Below are 23366 nucleotides of genomic sequence, written 5' to 3'. Positions count from 1 at the left end.
TCACATTCGCGAAAGTTATAACTATTGGCATTGTAAATGACAAAGCCATCAATTTAGCAATTTTAAAAACCAACAAATAAATAAAATATGTCATTTACAAGACCAATAACTCCAACTTTTCTAATGCGAGACCTATTGCATTTCCAATGCTTGTTTCTCTTGACTTGCTTCCCATTGAAGCTAGGTCAATCTACAAGACTACATGCATCACCCATAAAGCCATACACACCTCCACCCCTCGATACCTGGACAACAAACTCAAATTATCAGGCAGCTCCAGACCTTCAGGCAATGCCGAAAACGTACTGCTCGAAGTTCCTACTTTCAAAAGGGAAAGATTTATGGTGCAATCCTTCTCAGGTAATCAGTAAACCACCGCCTCTTGCTGGCCTTTCAAAACCGATCTTAAAACTCTTTGCTTCCAAAGAAACTCCCAGGAATACTTCAACCCAGGTCAATGCCCTCATGGCATTCACATGAGCTCAATTTTGTAAATATGTATTCTATTCTTGTTTGACCCTAATTATGCCACCTTCCATTTGTATAATCGTGGTTGTATATGTAACTTGTTAATATGTAAACTTCTTCACGAGTACCTTATGTAACTTGCTTCATTCTATTGTAAAGCGCTCTGACACCTTTGGGTATTGTTCGTGCTATATAAAATTGCATTAAATAAATAATTAAATGTATAAATATCAAAGGCCAGCTACAGCACCCAATAGAACCCATTAGCAGCTGGTCAAGTGGAATTTCCAGCAGTGTTTTAAAGTGTGACTGACATATATGCAAGAACATCCATGTGCTACTTTAAGGTTTTGCGACGCCTGGAATGTTCCCGTAGCGGCCCTTGTATTTGTTTTCTTTATTCTGTGTGTTAGAACGCTTGACTGGCCTGTAAATTGCACCCAATATAAAACCTTTTGAAGGCGTGTTTTTATAACCCCTTTTCCAGCGTCTCAGGCCTCCCACTGTCTTTTCAGTTTTTTTCTGTTTTTCCATTTCTCTTTGGCCCCCATCTCCCCGACCCCGTGCACTTGTGAGAGGTTTATGGTCCAGCAGGGGTGGGTAGAAGCCCCTCAGAGCAGAGCTCGCAGCCCCCATTCCTTGTAGTTTCTTGGAGGTGATGTTCGCTTTTGTCTTCCCTCGGCCAATGCGAACCTTCCTCGGAGCATCTGTCACTTTTGGGGACAGGAAGATGGATGGGTCTCAAGTGAACTGCTGGGGGCGGGAGGAGGGGGGTAGCAAATGGCCAAAATAAGAAAGGACTGGGTTGGGTGAGGGGCGGAGAGGAAAGCGGGCACTGCTGAAGTGACAGACAAGAAATGAGAAATGTAAGAAAGGAGGACGCGGTGAAGAAAGGACCGAGATGATTCAAGGGTCGTGTTCTGAAGGTTTCGGAAATCTCGCTTCTCTGGTGACGTGGGTGGTGTGCCTTCCTCCTGGTGAAGAACACGCCTTTGGATTTTGACGACTGTGGTCGGGTGAAAGATTTGGAGTATCGGTGGGCCCACTGATGCCAGCAAAAGAAACAGCCTATCAACTGTCAGACCCTCACAGACCTCTACCTGAATCGGTGAATTGTCTTGGAAACGTGTAAATCCTGGATTAACAGTAAATTGGAGTGCATAGACCAGACAGACGGCCGTGCTGTTGGATGTAGCTGGCAAACCTGGCAGGCTTCCCGTGCGTGCGCTGGTGAGTCTAGGCCCCTGCCGGAGTCGCTGGCACTCGAGAGTGATATGAAATGATGTAGCCTTGCCCCATTTCTAGGAATGTGTATAATGGCTTGTTAACAGACGCAGCCCGGGATATTGCTCAGGAGAGTCCTGTCTGTCCCCGTGGCAATGCTCAGACACCAAGTGTGCCGCCTCGTGTCTTTTACATCTCCTCAGCTGGTCTAGGGGTTTGTACGCATGTGTAGTTAGTCTTTTTTGCAATGCCGAGTACATGCACAGCACTATGACATTAATATATACAGAGGGGTCGGAGGGATACTTATTTTGCACCAATCACTGACCGATGGTAATGTAAGGGTTGTAGATGGTGGGTTGCGCATGCCTTGTTTTTATTTCCATTATAATGGCAATAATCCTTTCTTTGTCCCTGTGCTCAATCAACGTGGACTGTATTATAGTGCATGCACTTAGCCAGTTGTGAGATTGGAATAGCGCTCTTTCGTTCATTTAAACACGCATACACCATTCATATAGTGATATATACATTGAGATCCAAATAAAAGTGGAGCCAGTATTTGCTTAACTCGTAGTTTATCCAGGTACCTTTTTAAATACCGAAAGATAATTGTTTAGTGTATATATTCCATACAACATCACGTCGCTGCATTGCATACCCATTTACACTTCGGCTACGATGTTATCGTTTTTTTGTAAATCCAATCACACCGTCCACATACATGGTACTTAATAAATCCGCATGCTTGTATTTTTTTTTCTTCCTTTAAATAGAGGCTTGCCCGTTTCAGGTATTTCCTTTCATTTCGTTGTCGCATTTTCTGTTGAGTTTTTGTCCTTGGTGGATTGCTTTTTCTGGTTTCATGAGCGAGAGGAGCACTCGGCGATGCGGGTTTTTGCTGGAGCCGAGTAGGGGTATATTTTGAGGCATGACTGAGGCTGGAAAGGCGGTCTTCGGGCTGCCAGCGGCGGTGCCCAGGTCCGCCCAGCTCTGAGGCGGCGCCCCTCGCCCGCTGCACGGACTAGCTGCAGTTCCCAACAACAAAGGCTAGGGGGCGTGCGCCGGGCGCCGCCGGCGGGGAGGGAGGCCGCGGCCGGGGACAGAGGGCCCGCTTGCCACCACTCCGGCAGTAGAGCCCAGCGGCCCCCGCCGGCACGTGAAGCAGCAGCGCCCGCCGCGCGCAGAGGAGCCCCGCGCGCCGTGGCGTTATCAGCGGTGCAGCCGCCTGGCCTCGCCGCCATCTGTGATACCGTGGGGGCTGGGCTGCCGCGCGCCCCTTCTCCCCCGGGCTGCGGGGGGCTTCCATTTGCAGAGCCTCGCGCTCGCGGGGAGGCGAGAGTGCGTGGCGTGTGGATCCCTCTCTCGGACCCCAAGCGGAGGTACAGTAGAGAAAACCTATTTAATGGTTTATTTATTTTTTAAAACGCAAATTGAGTATTTACCTTTAATGGGGCAGGTGACCTCTCCGTGCACCCGAAATTCCCTGTATAATTGAGTAGGTGAGCTGGAATTGTTTAATCGCTTTAACAGATTACGTTACTGAAGCCAAAAACAGATGCCTGGGAATATTTGCCGGGAGAATCACCCCCCACATTTTGAAAAGTTGTCATGTTATAAATGCAAAGGTACAGGAGTGGGTGATGCGTGTGTTTTAGAGGGTTCCGGCAGTTGGTCGTCGCAGCGGCCCTGGTTGTTGCAGTCAGTCTGGGGTGTGGGGATTTTGCACGGACGCTTGGGGTCAGGCGGGGCCCTGACCCGGAGCTTGAAGGGATTTGTCCGTCTTTGACCTTAAGGAAGAGGCTGTGCGGTTCCTTGGGGTGAAGTGTGCCCTCGACGTGTTCTGCGGCGCTGGTGCTGGGTCGCTGATGCTTGAACTACATAGGCAACCAGACCCGGGGTGCTTTATGCTGTATACAGCGTGCACCCGTCCTCGCGTTTAAAGCACTCTTGGGGCTGTGACTTTGTCCCGAGAGATCTCTCTGTATACTTCGGAGTAAGGCCTTTTGCAGCAGGGCCGGAGGCCGCTTGGAGCTGCCCTTTCGTCACCTTAAACTCAACTAATGAAGGTATTTTACTGAATGTGTGAATCTTTGTAAATCTATACTGTCAAGTGATTCATTTTCACTACTGATGAGATGGTGGGTTGGTGTGCCTGCTACAAAGACACGTGTGACTTGGTTTAAGGGGGCCACGTGTAGCATGTTATTTTGCTGTGGTTGATTGAATATCGTTAAATGGTCGCTGCGCTTGTGTTTAAGCGCAGCACAAAACAGTGATTCGTGATAGCTGTGTGCCACTTATAAACATGGGCGTGTGCCCAGTGGGCCTTCTCGCTCCTTCTGTCACCCCTGGCGCACCTCTTTAACAGTGCGTGACAGACATCGCTGGCAGGCAGCTCTGTGCCTACGTTGGCATCACACCCGCCTTGGCACGTGTGTTAGCCGGAATGGGTATCGAGAGTTGTGCAGGCGGTATAAAATCAAAGGACACACACTGTCTGCTTTATACTAAGTACCTTCTGGCAGCTTTATCAGCTGCTAATCTTTTAAAATGGCGGCGGGGCCCGCCCCTCGAACAAAAAGGCAATTCTCATTTTGATTCCGTCAAATAACTGAATGCACAGCCGCCAAGGGCCTCCCGGGAGACGAAGATGCTCTTTTCAGATGCAGATGTCCACCTATATATAGCTTAACTGTGGTGTTAAACCCGTTTCCAGGCGTTCTTAATTTGGCCAGTTTATCAGACAAAGGAAATGAAGAAGGGTGAATCCGTATGCCCAGGATCACACAGTGTGGTAAATCCGGAGACACAGCTAGAAATGTTAGTCACAAAACCAAATCTCCACTCAGGGGTTATGAAGTTTCTAGCTCTTAGCATCTTAATTAACTCATTTCGTCGCCCCTTTCTTCCCCCAAAAATTAAAATACCCGGTAGTGGCCAGGGGCGTCGCTTCCATTGGTGTTGCAGGTACAGTGCACCGGGGCCCAGATGCAAGAGAGGGGCCCAGTGAACCACATTATTGTTGCATTTTATCATTCAGACAGCATCCCGGGGCTCATTTCCGTCCAAGCACTAGGGCCTATGTCACACTTTCTGTGCTACTGTTAGTGCCCCATCGTATGCCTTGCATTTTATTAGCCTGGGACTGGAGCTGCAAGGAGACGTTGTATCTACGTAGCCCTGTCATTAGCACTCACCAGAAGAACATCCCCTCTTCTAAAGCCAGCAGTATCACCCGGTTTGGAAATGATAATTTCAAAACATGCCTTTTTAACTTGCCTCTCCCACACATCGAGGTGTGGCTAGGGGTGGGCAAGCCTGGAGATTCATCGGCAGAGACGAGCATTGGCTTTGCTTTCAGAGTAAAAAACCCGGGCCGAGACAGCAAGGGAGTCAAATGATGCTGCAAAGGTCCTGTAAACATGAAAGAAAGATTCGTTCAGACTAAAAATAGCTTATTTCACGAACACTTCACTCCCTTGGCATTAGTCGAAAGTAATGTTTTTTAAACATTAACTTTTCCTCACCTGCATGTCCTGAAAAAATCGGCATGAGTGCACCAAGGAAAGCCAGTGGGTCATGTTCACTGTATGTACAAGCAATATTGTGTATGTGGAGCAACTGTCTAGTCAATCACTCACAATTGTTATTATATAGCACACATTCTAAACGTAATATCCACAAGAGGTCTCGGATTCGACCCTCGAGTAAACCGAGGCACAGTGAAGTAAAGTCATTTGACAACGATCACACATTTTGTCAAGCAGGGAAGCTATGATTTGGGTGCAGTTTTCCTGATTAAATATTGTTCTGTTCAGTCACTGGATAAATGTTGAGTTGGACCCAGCCCATAAAACGTCAGAAAGGTTTTCTTGTAGAACTTTAAGCTTAAGGGAACGCAGGCAACTGATTTTCGGCAAGAATCACTGATGCCCACTGACTTAAACAGTAAAGCGTGAGTGTCAGCACCCCCATGTCAAGAATTGCATACAAACGGAGCACTCACTAGGTTACCACAGGTCTTCAGTTAGACATATATAAATTGCAGCTCAACTACAGACACAAAGCAGAAAGCACCCTTTAAAATATTTTGTATGTTCAGATTAGATGTGTCTGATGTGTTGTCTTTTATAACTGCAATAGGGCGAGGGAAAGAAAAGTCAATGCATGAAATGTTTGGGTCGGCTCTATTTTGTCTCTGTGAGACAAAGGCGCAACCAAAGCCAATTATACACCGTCAGCCTAGCTTGGTGTGCCCCCCTAGGGCTGAAGTCGAACAATCCTTGAGTGGCCCTGCTGTATTTACTCTGATACAGTGTTACGGTCTAGCCCGGACCCAAAAAAAACTGTCCGGGTACGAAAAAATAAAAGCTCCATACATTCACAAATTCCGATTTCAGTCTTTTAGCGACCGTGTTGATTGCTGGCCTCTGAGGGCAGCCTTACGAAGCCATGCGTGCCAAGGTTGCATTTTGCAGCCGCTGAACTGCTCTGCTCACCAACTGCAGCTCCGAAGAGAGTAATGCGTTAGCCATTAAGAGGCCAGCACACGTTGGCTCCAAAAGCCGCCTCCGCTTGTCTGTCGTGGCCAGCCCGCCTGGCATTGTCCCGCTGACAGATAGACAAGCCCAGACGGGCACAGTGTTTTTAATAGCACACCAGAGACAGAATGAGCGAAAGATTTAAAGAGATACACAACGGGTGGCGGGGTGATCGGGGGTTGTAATTAGGAGAGGGGGAGGGAGAAGGTGACGGGGAGAGAGAGTTTTGCTCAGGTGCCTTCCAGCGCGTGTCTTTGCCAGCTGCCAGTCACCGGCGATGCTGCGTGGCACCGGGCCCGGTGGGTGTAACACGGCCATGCATGGGTAGACGCCGGCTCCCCTCCCTGGCCGGGGTGCCGGGGGCGAGCCCTGCAGGCGGGAGCGTTGGCCGCCGCCCTGGTGGGTGTGTCCGCGAGTGAGTGTAATCTGCGGTCAAGAATGTCAGAATTCAAGGGTAGGCTCAGTCCAACCGTGTCAAATTTATGGCCCTTTCCAGGCCATAAATTGCACACGAATCCAGGAGCCCACATTTCTGCGCTGCAGCACAACACTACTCACTGATTAGGCAGATCCTCCTTTTTGAAGGTAATTTTCACCATCAATGCCACATAGAACGTTTATAATGAAGCCTCATTAGTTTTCAATAGTTTCTTTTAACTTTTTTAATTTTTTTATTTTGAAGACGCACACGCCGTTCCCACAGCCACCCCCTTCTTTTGCTCCCTATAACACTTGAACATGTGTGCTAGGCAGTTTGCTTTGCTGCTCTTGTTTGTTTACTCCTGTTTTAGTTTTGTAAGCATGAATGCATTTGTAATCTTGTGTTTTTGTTGCAGGCGGTGTGTGATAGCCAAGGCTTTAGGCAACTTGGCCTCGGGCTTCTCTGATGGCTGGCTCCCCGAAACCAAGATGAATGCATTTCCAACAGACTGAAACCACTGGCAGTAGGTACCGCCTCTTAATAATATGCTACTCTGAACCCGTGCCTGTTTTGTCTTTGATGTTATCTATCATCTTTTGTTGCGAAACGCACTGCTTTCCCCTTGATATGTTTTGTCTGCTTTCGACACCTGAATAATCTATAAATACAAGTACAGTTATCAGATAGATTACAGGATGGTTTTTACTTTACCTTGCTGTTGTTTTGACTCTGTGAAGTATGTTTCTAATACAATCGGCGGTTTAAATGAATGGCGTAATTGAAGTGCTATTTTGTATGCTTTTTTATTAAAATGGTGCGCATGTTTTTTTTGTATATATGTATTAGAGCGAGAATGCATTGTATATGCGCACACATACGCAAAGTATTGTAGATGTGACGCAAATTAATGTAGATGTGACGCAAATTATTGTAGATGTGATTTATACAATACTGCGAATGTTTCCTTTCTCCTCCATTCCGCTGTGAATGGTCGAGGCCCTGTTTCATGTTCGACAATGTGCAGATATAATCCGGGTGTATTTTAACATGAACCTTGCTTTTGGCGTTATCATACCGTGCTAATGCACTTGCAGCCCTGCCTGTTACATAACAATGTTTCATGTGTGTGGCTTAGTTTCTTGTGACCTCACACGCAGGTCAGATCCAAGTGCTGGTGCTTTTCGGGGTGTGCCAAGGTTGAATCTGTAGGAGAGGTGTTGGTATCCTCCGCTTGATGTCTTTTCAAAATATTGCTATAGGGCTTGTCCACTGCTATTGTTGCTGTTCCACGGACACCCCCTCCCATGCGTGCACTGTAACAGGTGTGTGGGGGCCCTTCCCCCGTGTAACCCACCCCCTCCATTGTCCTTTCTAAGCTCCCATTACAAACAGCTACATCTAATCTCATCGCCTCCCTGTTTGCAGGCCTTCAGCCACCTGCCAGCTGCCAGAGGCCCTCAAACTGGTTCTAGCAGCAGGTGGACTCCGGGGTGGGAGGGGCCAAGGTCGGCCGGAAGTGACGGTGTGAGATAGCAGTGGGATGGATGGAGATATGCAAGTGGCTGGTGAGAGCGAGACATTGTCAGGCAAGAGACACACTGTGATTTGTAGGAGACTAAATGAGGGTAGAGGCACCATCATGTAAGGGGGTAGAGAGAAAGTTGCTTGTGCGAGGTGATGTCCATGGTGAATCCATGAGGAGGAGGGTTGGACAGACTTGTGGGTGAGAGAACAACACAGCAAGACCCCAAGTAAAGGAGACTGAAGCACAGGGACTGTGGCCCTAGAGTCAGCCTGACAGAAGGTGCCTGAGGTCAAGAGCGGCTGGAGCAGGAGTGGCAGGGGGTTAGAAATGGAGAACCTCAGAATTGGACTTGAGCAAGAGAGACCTGCTGAGGGGGATGAAAGAACTTGTGTACAGAGTTAGACCAAGAGACGCTAAGGACAACATAGATAGCACAGGGTACTTTGAGATGGGCGCCCTCAGTGAAGGACATATGGTGAGGGATGCTCAGATGGAAATAGTTTGGCACAGGAGGATGCAGTTAAGAGTGGGCACCCAGGTTAGGAAGGTGGGAGGTGGAGCTGGGGCGCAGGAGTGTTGTGAGGTAAGGGAGAAAAGACATGGAGGGGGGGGGGGGGGATGGAGGGAAGACTGACTCTCACGGTCACCGGGAGGGAAAGCCAGATCCAGGGGAAGAGTGACTCCTGAAACGAAACTGAGATAGGGATGCAGAGCAGGGCACACGTAGGAAGCACTCATGTGGTGATGCATAAGGGGAAACCGTGGATGATAAAAATGGAGAGATGAGGAAATTGAAGCCCAGCTCCTACACCAATCTAGAGTAAGTCTTTAGGCTTTTGTGTCCGTTATTTTTGTTGCAGTCAAACAATGTATGTAGCAAACGTCATTCAATTCTCACATAAGCTCAGACGGAGAAGATCCATTCCTCAAATAAAATGTAAACATCTCTGCTGGTCAACAAACTCCATATTCTAGGTCCATGGATAACAGAAGTGGGCGCAGTTTGCATGTAGTAAATTTGCATTTGCCGGCAGCTGTGGTGTTCCACTACAGTTTCGCGCTTTAGCTGGGGTATTCCAAGATTGAAATCTTTAATTCTGTGAGCAAAGATTAACTTCCTTAATTTAAGAGGGAACTCCATTGCTGCTGTGATTGTGTGATCATTTTTTTTATTCTCGCCTTATCCTCATTTTGATGGTTGCTGTTTGATGGTAGCTGTGGCATGATGATGGGATTGAGTTGGGGATGGTAGTGAGGGTTGGAGCCTCGGGGACAGGCTAGTGGATGGTGGCGGGTAGGGGATGGAAGGGATAGTGACAGTGATTGTGAGCATGGGCACTGGTTTGGTTGAGCGCTTGAATGGTATTATGGTGATACTGATGATTTAGGGTGGTGGCTGGGTGCGGTTGGCGGCTATTATGATGCTGGTATTGAATTTTGAGAGATAGTGTTGAGGCTGAGATAGTAGCAAGGTGTTTGTGAGAGTTGATGGCTTGGTGGGGTGGGGATGATAGCAAGGATAATTCAGGGGTGGGAGCTATGTTTAAAGCACGGATGAAGCTGGCGGGGAATAGCATTTACATCTTGGATGGTGTAGAGCTGAGTTTTCTCAATGGTGGTTGAGTTGGTGAATTTGGTGCTGGTGGAGGGTGTGGGGTTGGGACCTGGATTTTGGCAAGATATTAGTGAGGGTTGGTGGCTGGGTGAGGATGGTAGAGGGGTAGGTAGGGTGGTGAGTCTGGAGATCGGCGAGTAGGAGTGGTTGTTTGGTTGTGGGGTGGGAAGAGTGTGTTGGCAGTGGGCGTGGAGAAACGTGGGTGGGTTATGGTGTTTTTTCTGTGCGTTCTGTCCTAGAGCTCCACTTCCCTCATTGTGTGCCAGTGTCAAGGGGCTCGGCGCTGTCATGTGGCCACAGATATATTGCTGCTTTATGGCCGGTTGTATCCTGGGGGCAACGCTGGGGCACCGGGAAGTGGGGGAGCAGCGCTCGGTCATTGTCACAGCCTCTGTTCTGTTCTGTGTTTTGGCTGTTGCTCCACAGATGCGAGATCGCCCTCCCTGCACGCCCCCAGTCAGCAACATTTCAATCCTAACATCTGGAGCAGAAGTGTAAGTGGCGAGGGAGGAGGGGGGACTGAAAGGAACTGTTGCATTTGGTTTCACCAAAGCCAGGAAGGAAGCCGCATTAGGCGTAGCGGTGGGGGCAGATTCTGTGGCTCCTGCCGCTAGGCGCTAACAATTGGGGAGGTCAAAGGACCACTGAGTGGGGCCAACGAGACACCGTGGGGTGTATTTTGAGACTGTGTAAAAAGGGGAGCCTCCTGAGGCCGCGACGGAGTCCCCTCGAAGCGCCTGTGTTGTGAGAAAGGGTTTATTGGCCTGTGGGCGCCGAGCGCGGCTTTATCTAAGGAATGCCTGCTTTTGTCGAAATGAAAGGCCAATCCGCCCAAATTCTGGCAGCCGTGAGCGTGCCTGGAAAGGACAGTTGAGGGGCTGGAGTGTACTTCGCTTTCCCAAATATTTATCATTTCAGTGGCTTTTTGCAGAGAGAAGTGGGGCTGGGGGAGGGGGCTGGAGGAGGGGGGCGGGGGAGTAGAGGAGAAAGCCAAAGCGGTCAGATGGCTTTTTATTTTCTAAGAACACTACATCATGCTCTCTAAATGTAATGAAGCAACCCGTAAAAGATGTTTTTTTTTTTTTAAGAGTTATTTTATAAATTCGGATTGTTGCAGAGGTGCGTGTTGGCGATCTCAGCAGCACGGGTCACCGGACAGGCACAGTCCTCCCCTCTCATTCCACCTCACCGCCTTGTTCCGCACCCATCTCCCCCTAAATATGTCCTTAATTTTTCTCCCTCTTGCAACGCCAACAAAGACAACTCTCCCTTCACCTCTGATTCACCAACTCCCGCTCTCAACCTCCACCATTCCCCACTCTTGAACCCTAAACCCCAACTCACCTCCTGTCCCCCCACCTCTCCCTGCCTTCCACCACCAATTCCACCCCCTCCTGTTTCCATCGAGCCACCCAACCTTCCGTGCTCTGCCTTACTCTCTCTGGAAAATAAGCTAGGCTCTCATCACCTCCATCTCCCAGCTTGTAGCTGCCATTTCACTTTTAAGCTCCAAGATTTCCACTTTTCCATGCACCTCTACACCTTCCCACAAGTTGCACCTCGCCCCCTCACCCCAATACAGCCAAGCTCAAACTGTCGTCCGCAAACTTCGTTAACTCACACAAGCCCTTGAACGCCACCCTTCTTCAACCTGCATCCCCTAGTAACCCTACTATCTACACTATTCCAACAATCTCCTCTGTCAGAACCAGGCATCCACCTAAACCCTCCCGAGCACCCCAGCATAAGTACAATATCCCGATCACCCTTCAGAGCCCAAGTGCCCCCGTCACCAAAACAGTCTTGACAGAGCTGCGCTGTCTGTTCCACAACTGCAGATCTGCAGTAAAACACAAAAAAATCTCCGATACCATCACCTTTCACAATATTGACATGATCTTCCTCACAGAGACCTGGTTCAACGATACCTCTCACTCTGTTTGATCTCCTATTACCCACAGGCTATTCTATATTTAGGAATGACAGAATTGACAACATTGGGGGAGGTGTTGCAGTCATCTTTAGAAACTCCCTTCAACTTAAGGCTTCTCCTAGCAGCTCCTTCCACACCTTTGAATGCCTTTCTCTTGAGCTTCAATTGCACCACCGCTCAGATTCCATGTCATTTACCGCCCGCCTGGTAGTGTCCCTTCGTTTATGGAGGAACTCACTGACTTCATCAGCGACCAATACTCGCGAAGTGACAATCAGACCTTTGTGGGTGATTTCAATCTCCACTGGGGCGTACCGCATGACTCTTCTGCGAACTCGCTGGCCACCTTCCTCTCTGCAAACGATCTTATCCAACGCTGCACAGAATCAACACACTCTAAGGGCTCAATCCTGGACCTTGTTATTTCTAAAGCAGGCATGCTCTCTATCACTACCCCTATTCATGTAGACTGGTCCGACCACCTCCTCATCCCATTCTCTCTTCACCTATCACACTCTATAACTCTTGGCCAACCTAAGAGGGCTACCTCCTGGTTCCGTGATGCTAAAAATATTGATGTCGGTTCCCTCTGTGAATCAGCTTTGTTATCACTTCCAAGGCTGGACCCGAACCTAGATGTTGACGAACTCACCTCCCAATGCCTCACAGTCCTTGCAGCCGAAATCAATAACGTCGCTCCACTCAAAAGCAAAAAGATAAGGCCCACTCCCTCAGCACCTTGGTTCAACAAATCCCTCCATGAAGAAAGGAAGCAGCTAAGATTCCTGGAGAAACAATGGAGGCTAGTGCCCTCCACCGATAATTTGGCCACGCTTCGTTCAGCAAGATCCAAGTACCACAAGCACATCTTCCTTGGGAAAGCATCGCACTTCAAAACCCTTCTTGACTCAGCCAAAAATAGACCCAAAAAACTATTCGATCTCATCAAGATTCCTAACTGCTCTCCCCCAACCTCCAAGTTGGAGGATTCTACAAATAAAGCAGCGGATTTTCACTTGTGGATCAGGTCGCTTATCCTACCCCTCCAGAGGAGTGCAAATCCTCAGCCATTTGGCAGAACTTTGACCCAATATCTGAAGATGCCCTCCTCAAGTGCATCCGCAAAACAAAGCCCTCCAACCATACTCTGGACCCCATCCCCAGTGCCATTGACTTCTATACCCATTCCCTTTCCTATTGGACCACTCTGGTCAACCTCTCCCTCTGTCAAGGCTCCCTTCCTGTCTCCTTCAAAACTGGGCAGGTCACCACTCTGCTTAAAAAACCCACTGCTGATGCGAACTTCCGCCCCATCACTAATCTACCCTTTCTTGCGAAGATCACAGAAAGATGTGTAGTGAAACAACTCTCTCGCCATATCAAGGACAATGATCTTCTTGACAATTGTCAGTCCGGCTTCATCCAAAACCGCAGGACTGAAACAGCCCTACTGCAAGTGGTTGATGACGCGCTGAGGATACTCTATTCGGGGGGGTCCTGTCTTCTAATTCTCCTAGACCTTTCTGCAGCCTTTGACACTGTCAATCACAACACCCTCCTCAACACTCTTCAACAGAGAATGGGCAAGGAGGGCACTGTGCTTAAATGGTTTGCCTCCTTCCTCTCAGATAGATCCCAAATGATCAAAATAGCGAACAGTCTTTCAGCTCCTGTGGCGGTAGATCAAGGTGTTCCTCAAGGCTCTACACTTGCACCCACATTGTTCAATCTCGATTTAGAACCACTAGGAAATCTAAGTAAATCCGGGATCCACCATCATCTCTATGCAGACGACACTCAAATCTACCTCAAGGTTGCCTCCACTCACGATCTCTCCATCCTAAGCTCTACTCTCAACTCCATCCAAAACTGGATGTCAACTCATCAACTGATTCTGAATCCCTCCAAAACTGAATTCCTCCTCCTCTCCTCCTCACTCTCTCCTCCCCCGGTTCAATCATGGATGGATCAGATGAATCTACTTAATAATAAACCCATCATTGTCGACAGCGCAAAATCCCTTGGTGTCATACTCGACAAAAAACTAAATCTAATCTCCCACATCAATTCCATTGCAAAGTGTGCTCGATACCAGCTGCGCCTTCTTTCGGGAATTTGTCGCTTTTTCCCGGAGCAGAACCTTAAAACCCTGGTGCAATCGCTGGTCCTCTCCAGACTGGACTACTGCAATTCTCTTCTTACTGGCCTCCCCAAATCCCACTTGTCCCCCCTTAGATCTGTTCTCCACTCAGCAGCTCGTTTCATTTATGGGGCCAAAAGAAGCGACCACATCACACCGATGTTATCCACCCTCCACTGGCTTCCCATCGAGGCTAGAGCTATCTACAAGACTGCCTGTATCACCCACAAAGCCTTGCACTCCTCCTCTCCTTGCTACCTGGCGAATAAACTGAAACTCTCCGGAGGCTCTAGACCATCACGTAATGCGGAAAACCTACTGCTTTAACCTCCCACTTTCAAGAAGGAAAGATCGATGGCCCAATCCTTTTCAGGCAACGCGGTGGGAATCTGGAACTCACTTCCGCCTCAGCTCCGGACCACCACCTCCTCCCAGGCCTTCAAAACTGACCTCAAAGTTCTCCTCCTCCAAAGACACCTCCAAAAGTAATTCACACCCTCTCTATTATCTGAAGGAAGACCTCCCATTACTGAAAACTCTATTCTCCATGACTATGGAAGTGCCTTCCCAATGTGTTCTTGTGGTTGGAGTGTTTTCCATTTATTGCATTATTATCCATTGTACCTGTGTTTGGTACTCTTTTGTAACATGCACATGGCACTTTTCTCTTGTAACACACTGTTTGCTACCTCTCACATTTTGTTTGCTTTTGATACTTGCACAAGTGCGACCATTGCCTACGTAACGTTTGTTCTTGTGCCTGAGTGTCTAGCCTAGCCTATATTGCAGTATATTACCTCTAATTGCACTTTGTTTTCCCTTGTAACCTGCACACTTGTCACTCTTTCCTCCTGTAATGCACTGTTTGCTACCTCATGTATTTTGTTGCTCACAATTGTCACTTTTACCTCATGTAACTTAACGTCTGCTTTCGTAATTTGTTCACATGTAATTTTCTGTTCCTTTTGTGAAGCGCTCTGACGCCTTCGGGTAAAGTCTGCGCTATATAAAAACGCATGAATAAATAAATAAAAATAAAACAGACACGATTACGTCGGTACCTGGAAGTTGCTAGTGGAGTAAATACCTTGGTTCTCTGCTGACTAAAACGCAAAATAATTTTAATGGCCGAGGCGAGATTTGAGGGGCTGGGGTGGAACATTTAAAAGAGAAATTGATTTTGATCCGAGAACCCTATATATGTGACCAAACTCTTCCCACATAGGCCACACTGCATCCATGCACATTTTGAACCCTGCATGCATGCATGCATGCATAATCCAGCCTTCAACATATCAGAGGTGGTGGAGTGCGACGGGGCTATCTTTACATTTGACAGGTAACAGTGACCGCTACATTTCTGCTAACTGGCAAGCCACGGTCAATATACCAAGTGTGCAGTGCTAACAATGGCCTTGCGGTTACCAATGATTGTTTCACTCTAAACTGTACCATGCCACAATAGCGCTGGACTTTATTAGCGAGAAGACCTACGCTGGACCGCTCAACACTCCACAGAAGTTCTACCCTAAATATTACAGGGAGGACAAAACTACATGACTTCCGATTTATCTGAGAGGACTTTTGAAGCTGGCTGTAAGAAAACGTGAAAATTTGCTTCAAACTAGCAGTGTTTCCTTTAACCGCTACCGCGTTTTCCCGAGGTGCGCTGCAATTTCAAAAATGCGCGGTTTGTGGCAAAGCCAGCTCGTCATCCGCGTAGCGCAGGTTACGCCCATGACGAGCTGGCTTTGTCATCCGCATCGAAGGGGTTAAAGGGTAGATTTTATTAGTATCCTTCTGAGACAGAATTTGAAAAGAAATTTCAATCTGAGTGTTCTGGGTTTCAAAATAATTCCAACCAGACATTTGACATCAATAACAAACAACAATATGGAATGTGCCTCTCTCCTCTGATTAAAAGGTGACCTTACTATTTTACCAAATAAAGAGAGTATATAATGTTGTCTTGACAAAGATGGAAATATAATTTCGACCATTGAAACGCGTCGACGCCCTAATACCAATACGCAATCCGTCAACAAAAGGCACGGTTTAGAGTATCAACTGTACAATTGCTGAATTCTGTGCTCCTGATATTGTTACATGATGGATGTGTGACAAAGACATATTGTATCTGTCTAATTTTCTTATACTCTACGCCTTGACGCCCACTGGGCTAAGTAGCGCTATATAAATCAGGCTTCATTCATTCATACTCTCTCTTTTATGATGTGCTATTGATCGATTTTTAATTCATTTTGTTTTAGTATTAATTTGATGTGCTGTACAGGGATTGTGCTTTTCATTGAAACCCAAAATCCTTTTTAAGACGAGTAAATGAATGTATACGTTTTTTTATTTAAGTGGTTTGTGTTATTCCTTGTTTTATATGGTTCAGTCGTCTTTATGGTGGACAAGTGAGTTTGGTGAGGGTAATACTTGATCTGTGTGTGGCAGCTTGATTGATTGTTGGTCAAGATTGGAACAAGCTACCTAAAGGGAATCTAGCTTTATTCCCAGTGTAAATTCTTCAGTCGTGGCCTCCCTGTGGAGGCCGGATAACAACACTGTGAAACTGCAGCAGACACTAGTACAACATGGCTGGAAGTTGCAGAGTTGTCGTCCACTGACGGAGCTGAACCAGTGTTCTGTGACTTGTTACACAGGGCCTTCTCCGAGGATGGGCCTGAGCATGACCCTTCGTACCTTTGTTGCCCGGCTGCTACAGAAGTAAGACTGATTCTCGAAGAAGGTATGTGATCCTTTGTGGGCCCCTACTCTGGGGTATTGTACCTTGAAGCACCCACCCAAAGTATCTCTCTTATGCTCTGCACACCAGTGGGATTTAAATGGCCTTCTAACCATGGTCGCTAGTTGCCTGGACGAACCCATGGGAGCCACTCCATTCAGTTGTGGACATGGACAACTGACTTTTCTGATGCAAACATCTGACCAAAAAAGTAAGGAAGGAAGTCTGAATCCCACTCAGCATCTGAATTAGAGGGTGCAGAACATATGGTGCTCTTTGGAAATATAAGTGATTAGTTAATCACTTTACTAATTATGTACTGAGATACACAAGCGCAAGGTGGCGCTTTGGGAATTCTTCCCTGGTCATTCTCAAACCTCCATCTGCGTCAGAAGATGTACATCCTTCATACCCCGGTTTGGATGAATCACTACCTCCAAGCCAGAGACACTTCAAAGGCTAGGTGTGGTGAGTTCCCTAAAAATTCTGTCAGTGGAGCCCAGGTTTTACAGCAAAGAGCTTCCTGTGCTGTCCATTGGTGGTGCTGGGGGCAAGGGGGACGAGTAGGGTCTGTGCGTCAGCCTTGCCACCCATACATGTTCTTTGGAGTAGTCTCCTACTTGTCACACTTGCTCCTCTGGGAGTGTTCGGCCACCCTCTCAGAAGAGTTTTTTACTCAGTCACCACCAGCGCACATTTAGTGGCTTTCTGGATTCATAGTCTATAGATGGAATCACAGTGGTGACCCAGAAGCCCCAGAGCTGGACTCCTGGTCCATGGGTGGCAAACTGATCAAACAAACAAAGGATTAGGACATCTCTGCCTGATCACCACCTTCTGTCACCACTAGTCTTGTGGTCGGTTTTGTTTTGTAATCTCCTTAAATGTTGGCAGTGGTGGTAGCTAGCGGAATGGACAAATACTCTTCTATAATGTTAGACCCATCCGGTTGTGATATATGATCATTGTTAGGTTTTGGGGTTGGTGCACAACTCTGGACGGGGCGCACTGGGGACATGACCAGGGCACACCAGAGGACCATCCATGCGCTTTTAGTTTCACTTGGCTAATCCTTTGGCACGGCTTCTGGATCTCTCCATCAAGTTAAACACGCCCTTCTTGTTATGAAGAGCAATAAGATGAGCAGCCTTTTATCATACCGCCAACAGGATGTGGTGAGTAAGTTAACCTCCACGGTGATCTGAAGGTCACGAGTTCGAATCTCGGAAAGGCAGACTCGACCATTCATTGATCCCTTCCCAGGACAGTGAATTTAGTACTTTTAAATCGCCAAATAGTACACCTTTTATTTGAGTCGCTCAGTTAAAAATATGTTCGCATTATTGTTCGATTGCTTGCATGACTGGGCCCAGGCTACACCATAAACATCCCAACCCAGCTCCCACTTATCAGGGAACATTGGAAATTGTTCCTGAAACTCAAAGCAACAGCAGTTTTCACCAAGGATCAGCCGCTGATGTGCTTTAGTGATTAATATCAAACGTTCAGAAGAATGGCACAAACTCAGGACGTGGTGACTTAAATATGGCCCATCACATAACCAAATATGACTGTAGGTCCAGGTGACGAGGACACAAACCTATGGACGGAAACCCAATACCCGCTCGACACACGCTGCGTGTTTACAGATTTGCATGAGAGGAATTCCTATTTTGCTAAAATAAAATCAGTAGCCGTTGTTCGGAAGTCAATGCTATTGTCCAGAAATAATGGTGCCGAGGTGCAGGTTTAACTGCATGACGGCGCGAGCACCTGAGGTCTGTGGGGGTGGGCGGGAAGGGTCAGATAATGGCGCTGGCGAGGGGCGGAGGGAGGCACCTTGTCAGCGGTATGTGTTGCCGTGACACCTTGGAGGTCACATTCCTGCCACTTTGATCTCTCGCTGGAATTGCCTCGAGTAAATTATAGGAGACCCAGAGCTGCTCCCAGAGAGCTTTGTTGACGCTACAAAGGAATCCCTGGCATCTGAGAGACGGGAGAAAGTCCCCGGCCCCGACACTTGGTAAATGCCTGGAACTTCCAGAAAGGGGGCTGCGGATGGATCCGCTGGCCAATGTGACACGGCGCCTCGCAAGGACACAGAGCTTCGGTTGGAGTTTTGATTGGACAGGCCGCCCATGACCTGAGCCATACCGCCATTCAGAGCAGGAACTGCCTGGCTGAAGACAAACACGGGTGCAACCGTGGCTCAGTGTGAAGCATTGTGACAACGGAAGCTCGAGCAACAGCGAACAGTAGTGCAACACGAGCGCCAACAACTGGTAACAATTAGCTGAAAATTCAGGAAATGCGTTTCCATGCTCAAAGAATCAATTAATTATCTAAAAGACTAAGCAGAGCCTAAAAGCCAATTATTGTCAACTCTGTGGAGCGATGGGCGTGTGGGTGGGAGGGAGAAGTGGGGGTGGATGGGGCGTGGGTATGCATTCGTTGCCCTCCCGTTCCATCTCCCCCACCCAGCCTTACAGTAAACATGGGGGTTGTAGATGGTGCCCCTGTTTGTAGAGGTGTCCACGGCAGGGCTTGGGTATTGCGTCAAGATAAAAAAGACTTACTAGTGAGATTAATGCTGTGAAAAAATGCTCTGGACTATGCATGGGCTTGAGCAAGTCTACCTGCCTATAAAAGTAATTTACGTTTATGCAAATTCCGTGCATTCTTTGTCAGTTTGCACCATCTGTTAAGGATTCTATAGGATGTCGAATTTAGGAACTTCTCTGAAAAAGCATGCAATTATACGATTTCTTACGCACAAGACAAAACATTCACGGCAACTGCATTGAAAATCAATCAAGCAGTATTTATATAGCGCGGCTTATCACCCCAGGCAGTATCCAGGCGCTGGTACACAGTATTCCATCAAGGCCAGTCTTAGATGGCTCTGGACCCCGCACTGTCTCTCAGGCAACTTAGTCAGCAATTTCGGGCCTCAAAGCTTCTCTGAGCTGTATGCTTTTTGGTTTAAGAGGTGCCAGCCCAGCTCATACAGAGGGGCACACTGGGCCAGTTCAGTGCAGTAGGGCGATACATGGTGCACTTGTCAGTAATCTCGTTGGATCACTGGCTGTTTTGGCAGAATAGGAAACCGTACCAGCATACGTTGCCTAACCACTCCACAGAATGTTGTTCAAGTCTCTGTCTTAGCGTGTGTGTGTGTGTGTCTATGTATGTATATATAATCTAGTTCTTCTCTGCTTAAATATGCCACACCTCCATTTGTGGACCTTGCTCCAGTTCTTTTGTACTGTAATGTATACTTGATTTAGTGCTGCATCGCCCTGCTGATGCCAGGAAGTGCACGATTCACATTATGCCCCAGGGCTCTTTTTCGCAGTACATGGTTTATAGTATGTGTGTTAGGATTGGGCTTATTTATTTTTATTTATTTATTTTATTTTGAAAGTTTTATATAGCGCGGACAAGATCCTTGCGGATATCAGAGCGCTTTACATAGAAGGAGTACGTGAGGGAGCATAGTCAGACGGGTAAATCAGATGAGAAACAATACATCGTCAGACAAATAAATCGGAAGGAGCAAACAGTACAATCAAGTAAATCATGCATAGGGTGCAATATGATCTAACGATGGGTGCATTAAAGACAAGTAGAAGTATAATACTGCAATAAAAGGCATACATTCACTAGTTGCTAATAGTCTAAAGAGGTCATTTCCTAGGGTGCTATATGAGCTAACGATCGGTGCATTATAAACAAGTAAAAATATAATACTGCAATAAAAGGAGTAGTCTAAAAAGGCCATTTCTTAGGATGCTGTATGAGCTAACGATCGGTGCATTAAAAGCAATTGGAGGTATGATACTGCAATAATAGCAGACATTCGCTAATTAATATTAGCCTAATGAGGCTTTCTTAGGGTGTGTTCAAGTAGTGAGAAAGACTAGTCCAGGATGGCCGACAAAGAGAGAGAGAGAGAGAGAGAGAGAGAGACCAGTCTAAGATGGCAGCCAAAATGTGGGGATTACAGAGTTTGGTTTCCCTTTCTACTCTGGGAATGTCGAGATATTGAGCAAGGTGCCTGAGAATTGAAAATGTACTCTTATGGTCCCACAAACTGATAGCTGTGCATAAGCATGGGGTGTTGCAGAAAACACAGAGAATAGAAGTCCGCGTGCGGGTACCTGCCTTTATTAATTTTTTTGCAGCTTGTGTCATAAAGGTGGGTGTGTGGAAAGAGCGAGGTTGGAGGTAGTTGCACTTTGTTTTTTTCTGGCAGGAATTTAGTTACATTTTTTGGCTGTTTTAGAGCATCCTCCAACACATTTGCCGTGGGTGACTGCTTGAACCAAAATTGTGTGTAGTTTAAGGCAGAAGTGTGTTCTACTATTTGATGTCCTTCAATCATGGTTAGAGGATAATTTTCCCTGTGCAAAGGTTTACAATCAAATCTTGTAGATGGAAGTAATTTCCTTAGGGATATGTATGTACAGAAAAACGAAATGAATATCCACAAATCATTGTAAGAGTCCATTAACTTGGTGTAGAGAGCTCTCCTGATTTCTGAAAGCTTCCAAGTTGTGCTAGAAGGATTAGTAGAGGGAAATATGAGTTAATTTGAGCGGTGGACATGTGTGTTAGGTGTATTGAATAGGATAATGGAGGGATGCAAGAGAAGAGAGTCTAGAAAGTGTTATTTAGGTGATCATAGTAGTAAGATGAGGTTAGGGGTGAATAAAAGGAGAGATGGAGGAGAGTAGAATCTCTAGAAAGGTATTATGGATATCAGTGTAGTAAAATGAGGTTTGGGATGAGTCAAAGGAGGTATACATGAGGGATGAATTTAGAAAGGGTTGTTTGAGAGATCATAGTAGTTAAATGAGGTTGGAATGAGCCAAGGAGGGATGGAGGAAGGAAGAGTCTAGAAAAGGTTATTTTAGAGCTCATAGTAGTAGAATGAGGTTTGGTATGAGTCTGAGAGTGGAGGTTAAGGATATACTGAGAGAGGCATAGTATAGGGTGAGGCATAGAGTAGTGCGTTGGAGAGAGTCAAAGGATATTATTGTTTTTCTCTACTACAGTCTGAGTAAAATAATAGATACATAAGTAAATAAAAGTGTCTAAACTCAAACTTTCAAGTTTTGCTGTACTTGAAACGAATTTATTTTTGCATTTTCATAAGTTTTTCATTATTTTTTTTATATTGTCTTCCGTACTTCACGTGATGCAAAACAGAATGCATAAACATGATGAAATTTGTGAATGTGAAGACTTTTTAAACTAACAACCTGATGTATAAATTACTTAAATGTTGTTGAAATCCAAAAGTCATGCTAAAATCAGTTCAGTGGAGATACAATGCTTCCATACAATATTTAAAACAAAAGCATGTGAAGAAAAGTTTTATAGGATACGATTAAAAGTACATAGTGCTATAAATACTTTCCATGGCGGCAAGATTAAACTGGCTGAGGACGGAGTTACTGAAAATTTAGCAGCAAGTCGGAGCCTATAGTCCATTCAGAAGGTCTAGAGACAGGACAAGGAGCAGTGTTCAGAAATTGAGATGGGTGCTCAATCAACTCAATCAATACATTGATTTACATATGTATACTAGTGTTTCAAATCTCTGGTTTAATTTTTTCTGAGAGTGTTTACAATGCAGCCTATCGCCAAAAGTTCCCTCTAGCTCTCACTGCCCTCCAGCATGGATGCAGGTACGATCAACCAACGGGAATTGTTAATAAAATTATGATCACGTTTCTTTAGCGGGAGGCTCTGCGATTTTCTGAGGCGGGATTTGCCTAACTCCATCACTGCACAATTTCTGTTGGTGGTGCGGCTGGTAATTGTAATTGCATTTACTATCCCTGATGAGACGTTAAAGTGCTTTATGATGAGTAGTGCTCTGCTCTGAACCCAGGGTTAGTGGTTAAAGAAGTGCTTAGTGTTGGTTATTGGGATTAGAATCATGTGCTCTCAGGAAACCATGCCATGCGTTTACTCTTGTTTCTTTGTGACAGATTAAATTACTAGGAGTGAAGTGTGATTGTTAGAGTGTCTATGTGATTTCATGCAAATGGTTAGTGAGAGGAATCAATAGGATGGTGGAGATTAGGTACTGTTCGGTGGCAAGGAGAGTTTTAAATAAGGAGAGCTTGTGATGTATATTTTCCATTTTCTTTAATATGCTGGGGAAAAGATTGATTTCCATTATTCTTAAATGAGGAAAGCCCTAGGCCACGTTCCTTAAATGTGCTCTGAAACAGACTGTTTTATCTGTTCCTGGATTGTTAATATGTTCACACTCCCTTTTAGCAGTGGTGGCTTTAATGTAGAACCTTTCGATTTAAATGCCCGGGCTAGAATGTGTGGATTCACCCAATGTAGCTGAATTGTTACTCTAGTACACCAGAAAGATTTGAAGCTTTAATGTCCATATTTGAGTGAACCCGGTGTGCGATGACCGCGTGGTAGTCTTGTCACTTTTACCCTTATTTTGCTTTCTAGCCAAAATAGTATGTGGCTTACATCTGTGGTTAGCTGTGCATTCCTCTATTTACCATTTTGTATGTTGCGCTGAGTGCCTCGAGAGACTTTGGGGTACTGATTAAGTATACAAGACGCAGCTCCTGAAATCTTTGCATTTAAATCTTTTCTGTGTGTTGCAACGCAGAGGTGCTGCATCACAGATGAGGAATTTCATTTCACGTAGCACCGATCAGTGTAATGAAAGGTTCTAGAAAGTTGACAGGCATGGCGGGTGCA

At 46.4% G+C, this 23366-nt stretch overlaps 1 protein-coding gene across 7 annotated transcripts in view; it reads left to right on the top strand.

Moving 5' to 3' along the window:
* GREB1L (GREB1 like retinoic acid receptor coactivator) overlaps positions 1-23366 on the top strand; it is a 575070-nt gene that overhangs the window by 265921 nt on the left and 285783 nt on the right. For 3 of the 7 annotated variants that reach the window (XM_078687443.1, XM_078687441.1, XM_078687437.1), the window contains exon 2: positions 7073-7180. The gene's annotated coding sequence lies outside the window, so the exon portion shown is untranslated. Of the gene's footprint in view, positions 1-2722; positions 3075-7072; positions 7185-23366 lie in introns of those variants that run through there. The other 4 variants (XM_078687439.1, XM_078687436.1, XM_078687442.1 and 1 more) reach the window with 3 other exon arrangements.

This window comes from Lissotriton helveticus, chromosome 4_1 (genome assembly GCF_964261635.1).
Source record: "Lissotriton helveticus chromosome 4_1, aLisHel1.1, whole genome shotgun sequence".
Taxonomy (NCBI): Eukaryota; Metazoa; Chordata; class Amphibia; order Caudata; family Salamandridae; genus Lissotriton; species Lissotriton helveticus.
The sequence above is the reverse complement of the archived record's forward strand: the minus strand, read 5'-3'. Positions and strand labels throughout refer to the sequence as shown.